Source organism: Pygocentrus nattereri, chromosome 19 (assembly GCF_015220715.1).
Source record: "Pygocentrus nattereri isolate fPygNat1 chromosome 19, fPygNat1.pri, whole genome shotgun sequence".
Lineage (NCBI taxonomy): Eukaryota > Metazoa > Chordata > Actinopteri > Characiformes > Serrasalmidae > Pygocentrus > Pygocentrus nattereri.
Genome location: NC_051229.1, coordinates 24,120,617 through 24,128,295, shown reverse-complemented (window position 1 = coordinate 24,128,295; position 7,679 = coordinate 24,120,617). Strand labels below are relative to the sequence as shown.

General features: G+C 36.9%; 1 pseudogene; it reads left to right on the top strand.

The window, feature by feature from the left end:
- The first annotated feature begins 2,184 nt into the window (after nt 1–2,184).
- LOC119261631 lies at nt 2,185–7,224 on the top strand (annotated as a pseudogene).
- The last annotated feature ends 455 nt before the right edge of the window (nt 7,225–7,679 follow it).

The window sequence follows — 7,679 nt, the reverse complement described above, 5'->3', positions numbered from 1 at the left end:
TTCTTAATGTACTTGCGCAGCTGAAAACCATGTTACACAACTATGAAATGAGCTATAATTGTACAAACTCAATTCCAAAAAATTGGGACAGTATGTAAAAACAAATAAGAACATCATCATCAGCATCGTCATTGACCGCTTACAATTAAGAGCAGAAAATAGTCATTTGTAAATACACTTTCACCTGTGTCGTGGTGACTTATGTGCAAAATATGACAACTAAGGGCCCCATATGATTGCCCAGCTGAAGACTGAACTGGATTAGTTTGTGTCTTCAGTCACTAAACATTAAGTGCTGTTAAAAGAAAAGATGATGTAGCATAGTCATAAGTGCTGATGTCAACTTTTTGGAAACTTTTTTAGAAGAGATCATACTGGGTTCAAAAAGTTCATAAAGTTCAAAAGGTATAACATTGAACATCGTGTATTTGTCCTGTTTTCAATGTAATACAGGTCAGACAGAATTTACTAAGATTAAGATTAATTGACCCTCATTAGTCCCACAGTGGGGAAATTTCACCTCCGCAATCTAACCCATCAATGCAGTGAAACACCACATACACACTAGTGAAGACACACATTAGGGGGCAGTGAGCACACTTGCCCAGAGTGGTGGGCAGCCCTATCCATTGTGCCCAAGGAGCAGTTGGGGGTCAGTCACCTTGCTTAGGGGCACCTCAGTCATGTATTATCGGCTCAGGGGATCAAACCAGTGACCTTCCAGTTGGTTTTGGTTTTGGAATTGGGTTTGTACTTAAAAGCACCTATATAGTCTACAGTTAACTCCACTGAGACTGGTTTAATGAAGAAACAGTATTTAACCACTAGTCAGGTTAGAAAATTAGAAAAGTATCTGCACAACACCTCACACTTTTGTAAGAGGACTCAGATTTTATAGAGTATATGGGTAAATCACAAACATAAAATACCCTTAATTTTCCATTCTTATGTAAGGTTTTTAACTAAATTTACACAGAATGTTCACTAAACATCTGTCTCTATATATTTAACAGGACTGAGCTTATGTGAACTAGCAGTTAAATGCCTTGGTGTGCTTGTCACTAATAATAGTTTACAGGAAAGATAAAATATGCTCAACACTTTAGAAAATTGCAGAACTACATTAGGATGTGATTACAAAGAGATATTACCATTATAACAAGAATGTACTGTACTTCACTATGATTGTTTAGTAGGATGATATCAAACAGGCCAAATAAATAAAACTAAACAAGGGTTTTGCAGTAAAGGGTTTGAAGTTTAGACAAATTGGCCTACCTGTCTTAAATGAGGCCACTTGTGAAATCATCATCACTATGTGCCCATGACAATTTTTTGTCTCTCTGTCCTACTACGTACTGCTTAACATGATTAGTCAGCCTTTAATTAATTTTAATGTGAAATCTATTCATTTATGAGAAAAATCTGACTTCCATAGTTTAAACTGGACGCTCCAGAAATGAAAGTTAATTTAATATACAAAGATCATGTAGTACTCATGTTCTTATAAATCCAACATCTCCAATGTAAGCAGCATTTTACGTCTATGTAAATAAGACAAACTTGATATATTAAACATGATTAAGTCAAGAAAACACTTTAAAATATATATTTTATCATCCTTTGTAATACTATTTATTACTGCAAATCAATAATAATAATAATATAATAATAACAACAACATTTTGCAAAATTCCCTTCAATTTACTGCCCTTATACTGAAGACTTCACATTTACTTTGCCTCACATGGAATCATGGTAAAACTGTTTCTTAATCTCTTAATTCCTATCATGTTTTAGATAATTTTTTAAACATAATTGTATTTTTTACACTGGTAATTTAGTAGATGAACTCTAAACTGATAGACATGAAACCAAAGATTTTCCCCCTCATTCAATAAAGTGGCCTATCTTTTAGGACTTTTTATGTTTTATGTTGGTCAATAGTTGTGCGTATATTTGTATTTTAAACTAGTATATATTTTGTTGCTGAGGTCTTCATTCAACTTCACTGCAAACTACAATTTCCGGCTTCCTAAGTTCTGTGCGAAGGGTACGTCCTAAACCAGTGGGGTCTCGGTGGAAAAAAAAAACACCTCTGTGTTGTTCTCTACAGATAAATAACAAGAGTAATACTATAATGGTTTTATAAACTGCTACGACACTGAAGAGTTACCCGTCAAAATGTCATCAGTGCAAGGCACAAAGAAAAGGGACAAGCGAATTTTATCAGGTATCTGCCCAGATTCCAAATGCCAGGCGAAGCTATTCTTCCCTGCTTACGGCTCAATTAGCATCGAATGCACTGAATGTGGCCAGCGTCACGAGCAGAAGAATCTGTTAAATGTGGAAGAAGTAACCGACCCAGATGTTGTGCTTCATAATTTACTGAGAAATGCCTTACTCTGTGTTACGGGAGCTCTGAAGAAGGGCACGGAGCTGGTCAAAGTGATGGGTCTCTCCAACTACCACTGCAAGCTGCTGTCACTGATTCTCACCCGTTACGGGATGGACAAACAAACGCGAAAAGTGAAACTGTTACAGGAGATGAATCAGGGCGAGATCTTTGACTGTTCTTTGCTTGGCGGTAGGGCCTTTCTTATCGAACAGGAGCACATGTCTACAGTTGGTTATGGTAAGGACAGATCCGGTGGCCTTATATTTCTCCATGATGCCTTGGAGGAGATCAAGAAAGCCAACAACAACAAAGAATGTCTCATTCCTGTTGATATGGATGGCTACTGCCTAGTCCATGCTGTGTCCAGAGCATTAGTGGGTCGTGCACTGTTCTGGCATGCGTTAAGAGAAAACCTCAAACTTAATTTCAAACAGAATCTGGACCGCTACAAGGCCCTCTTCCAAGACTTCATTAACACAGCAGAATGGGAGGACATAATCAATGAGCGTGACCCTTTATTCATCCCCCCAGAGGGAGTCCCACTCGGCTTGAGAAACATACACATATTTGGGTTGGTAAACGTGCTGCACCATCCCATAATCCTACTGGAATCTCTCAGTGGCATGCGAACATGACTACTCAGCCATGTTCCTTCCAGGCCTGGTGCATGAGGAGCAGTGCCGAAAGGATCAATCAATCAATCAATCAACCTTTATTTTGACTCTGAAGTACACTGAGGGCAACCCTCAATTTCAATGTAGTCAAGCATTTACAAAAACAGGGATTGACATGAAAAAATAAAAAAAATCTATATTTAATCATTTTAAATTAAAATAAATTTTTAAAATAACAGTGAAAAATAGATAAAAATAGATACAAATAAAACTTGAGGTTTAATTGATAAGAGATTAAGATCAGAAGAAGATAAGAGATTAATAAAAAAAATAAAAAAAATAAAACTAATTAAAATAAGATAAAAAGTAATAAAGAACTAAGAGAAGAACTAAAACAAGAAATAAAAGTTAAGAATAAATAAGATTTAATAAAACAGGTTTTAAAAGTGACACCAGTGAGCTGAGTTTTAGTGTTTCCTATAGTGAATTCCAGCCCGCTGGTGCACTGTAACTAAAAGCAGATTCTCCCAGTTCAGTAAAAATTCTTGGTACCTGGCAGCTGATCCTATTACTAGAGCGAATCTGATAATTACTGTTATTTGTATTCATCTGTCACGATTGGCCCTTCCCAGTCCTGTCCATGTGCATTTGTTTTGGTTTTGTAACTCCGCCCCTGATTGTTTGCACCTGTCCCTCGTTATCCCTGTGTATTTAAGCCCTGTGTTTGCCCTTTGTTTTCACTGGTTGTTGTTTGCTCGTTGTGTTTGTGTAGTTTGCTTGATTTGTTGCATTGGGCTGTTTGTCATGTCTGAACCACAATCTATCCGTGTTGGCTTTTTGAACCTGGACCATCTTGACCATGAACCTGGATTTGCCCTCAATAAAAGTCGCTTATCGCTCCCCGTTACATCATCAATGAAGTGATGTATTCTGGCAAATGACCGGAGAGTGTGTTATAAATAAAAATCAACCAATCTGTTTCCCTTCATACTGTTAAAGAGGGCCAACCAACTTTTGCATACAGCTCACAATGATGAGTTCTGTACGGATCTCCAGTGATGAACCTCAGTGCAGAGTGATGCAATGGGTCCAATAATGTGAGAGAGCTGGAGGGAGCATATTTGTAGATAACATCGCCGTAGTCCAACACTGATAGTAAAGCTGCTTCAACTAATCTTTTTCTGGCTTGCGTGGGGAAACAGGACTTATGTCTATAAAAATAACCCAGCTTCTGTCTGCATTTACTAACTAGTTTATTTAGTTTACTACTTTAGTTTAATACTAATTTAGTGTGGTTTAAAACGGAGCTCATCGTCCAGCCATATGCCAAGGTATTTATATTCCGCGACTCTCTCAATAGTGGATCCTGCCAGGGTAGTAATATTTACAGTACTAAAATCTGGAAAACAGCATGAACTTAGTTTTCATGGCATTTAAAACTAGTTTGTGCTTATATAATGCCATGTGTAGAGCATTAAATGAGCTCTGTAATTTTCTTGTTGCAGCATGAATAGAGTCAGCTGAGCAATATAAAATCGTGTCATCTGCATAAAGGTGAATTTTGCAGTCTGAGGTTGAAGCAGAGGTAGCAATATCATTTATGTAGATATTAAATAAAACTGGACCCAAAATTGAACCTTGTGGTACACCTTTAGATACAGATACCAAATCTGATTTATAATTATTCAATGCCGTGCATTGATTTCTCTCAGTGAGGTAGTTTTGGGTCCATTTCAGAGCAGTTGCATCAAAGCCAATCTTTTCTAAATTTTGTAAAAGAAGAGTGTGATCAAATGTGTTGAATGCATCTGAGTAAAGATTGCTGGTTTACTAGAGATTCTAACATTTTTGCTAAACACGACAGTTTTGAGATTGGCCTATAATTATTAAGATCTGTTGTCTCACCACTGTTGCCTCATCTGTTGTCTTATGCAGAGGAATTACAGCTGTTTCCAGACCCTGGGAATTCTGCAAGATCCAGCAGCAGCAGTCATCGGGCGGAAAGCAATACTGCAAGATAAAACTGAAAAATTAAAAATGTATAAAATGTATTCTAAAATAATTGGGGTCCAGCCCATCTTCTCCGGCAGCTTTTCATCATTAATTTTAGCCAGGGCTTTAGCAACTAAGTATGGAGAAAATAGCTGGACTGAGAAGAGACCATGCGTTTTAGAAACAGTAGAGTTGAGATCAGTTTTATTCAATACGTTTGTGCTATTTCTATTAAAGATGTGGCCAGCTGCAGCAAAATGTGAGTTAAGAGCTTGACATATTTCCTTCTGGGCAGAAATCAGCTGATCGTCAACTAAAACGCTGGTGGGAAAAGGAGGGGAATTATTTTTAAGGGAATTTACTATTTTCCAGAGGTTTTGAGGGTTTCTAGTGCTGGTGATCAAGCTGAGGTAGTATTCTGATTTAGCTTTTCTAACAGCAGAGGTACATTTATTTCTTAACTGTCTAAAGGTAAGCCAATGGTCTCTCTCCCCTGAGCGTCTAGAAGTTGACCAAGCTAGATTTCTGGTCTTAAACAATGAGGAGACTTCACCCGTAAACCAGGGGCTTGATCTGTCTCTTATTCTTGACTTTTTGAATGGGGCTTTTGAATGTTTGTTCACCACTGTTAGGAAAATTTTATTAAAATGGTTTAGTGCCCCATCAATATCTGAGATTTCTAGTGTAAGGTGGATTTCACTCATTGCTAAGTCAGAAAGAAAAGCTTGTTCATTAAACTTATTAAAATTTCTTCTAACCACCAACCGAGAGCCTGTTTTGTTTGTACAACTGTTTCTAATGTGTCCGATGGGACAATGATCACTTATGCCAAGTTCAAAAACTCCTGAGGCAGTAATTTTGTCAGTTTTATTGGACAGTATTAGATGTATCAGGGTTGACTTGGTGGGTTCTTTGAGATTTGGGCGAGTTGGTTCATTGATTAACTGTGTTAGGGTAAAATTGCCACATATTTCCCTTAAGTGATCAGATGCATTAGAAAGCCAGTTGAGGTTGAAATCACCTAGGACCAGCAATTCAGAAGCACTAAATTTGGATAAAAGATCAGCTAATTCCTCGACTGCAGAGTGTGGGGCAGAGGGAGGCCTGTATATCCCAATTAATACAAAAGAGTTTTTTTTTCCGAGTGAAACCTCGAGGGCTAAGAACTCATAACATTTTTCTTTAGATACTGCACGTAAGACAGTAGTTTACTCTGGTATAAATAGCAACTCCCCCTCCCCTTGAAACTCTGTCTTTTCTATGGAGGATAAAATGATTTAAAGCTACAACTTCATCATTTGTACAGTGTCTAAGCCAGGTCTCTGTTAAAACTATTATATCAGGATCAGACTGTGCAGCCAGGATTTTAAGATGATCCATTCTATCTTTTTGTAGTAGGCTTCTAATATTCAGATGGATTATACCAAAACCTTTTCTTTTTTTAAAACTTTCAAGATTACTCATTGGGTTATCAGTGCAGTTTTCTTGGGGGTTTATAGTAATTTGAGATGGATTAATGTGGATAAGATTATCACGATTAATAAAAATTTTAAGATTATGTGGATTATTGGCATTTCTTGTAAAAATGCTGGTCCTAGGTCTTCTACTACTAATGACTACTGATATAATTGAACTTGCATTGTAGGTCTTGAGTAGTCATTTAAAATTAAAAAGAGAGTAAACATATTGTTGTACTGTTTAAACTGTTTATAGTGTACTGGTCATGTACTACTTGATCTGTTACTGCAAAACATTGATACCAAACCTCAACAACTGGGTTACTGTGTTCATTCACACTGACAAAATTAGGCTTTGATGTGTAATTATAACATAGGTGCTGTAAAATATATAACCAAAAAATCACTATTGCATTGGCTTTCTGGTGAGCAATGGAGTGAACCCAATAACTGTAAAGCAAGAGATAATGCAGTATTATTAGATTTGAAAAACTTGTAAAATGTGAGAAACTGAAATCATTAATGCACAAATAAAAACATTCCAGTATGATATTTAACCTAAATTATAAGCTCATTCTGTCAGCCTCATATTGCTCTGCTCTTTTTCAGTGTGGTGTCTATTAATATCCATATGTCCTGTTCTCTCTCAGGTGAAGATGTGTGGTTGTATGCTAAGAAGTTGCCTCATCTGTTTCAGCAAGGAGGAGTCTTCTACAACATGGGTATATCTCTATGTTTTGCTGTACAACCCCAATTCCAATGAAGTTGGGACGTTTTGTAAAACATGAATAAAAACAGAATACGATGATTTGCAAATCCTTTTCAATTTATATTCAATTCACTACAAAGACAAGATATTTAATGTTTAAACGGATAAACTTTATTGTGTTTAGCAAATATTCACTCATTTTGAATTTGATGCCTACAACATATTCTAAAGAAGTTGGGACAGGGGCATGTTTACCACTGTGTTACATCACCTTTCCTTTTAACAACACTCAATAAGCGTTTGGGAACTAAGGACAATAATTGTTGAAGCTTTGTAGGTGGAATTCTTTCCCATTCTTGCTTGATGTACAACTTCAGTTGCTCAACAGTCCGGGGTCTCCATTGTCATATTTTGCGCTTCATAATGCTGATAATGGTTTTCTGAAGTGTTCCTGAGCCCATGTGGTAATATCCGTTACAGAATGATGTCGGTTTTTTATGCAGTGCCAC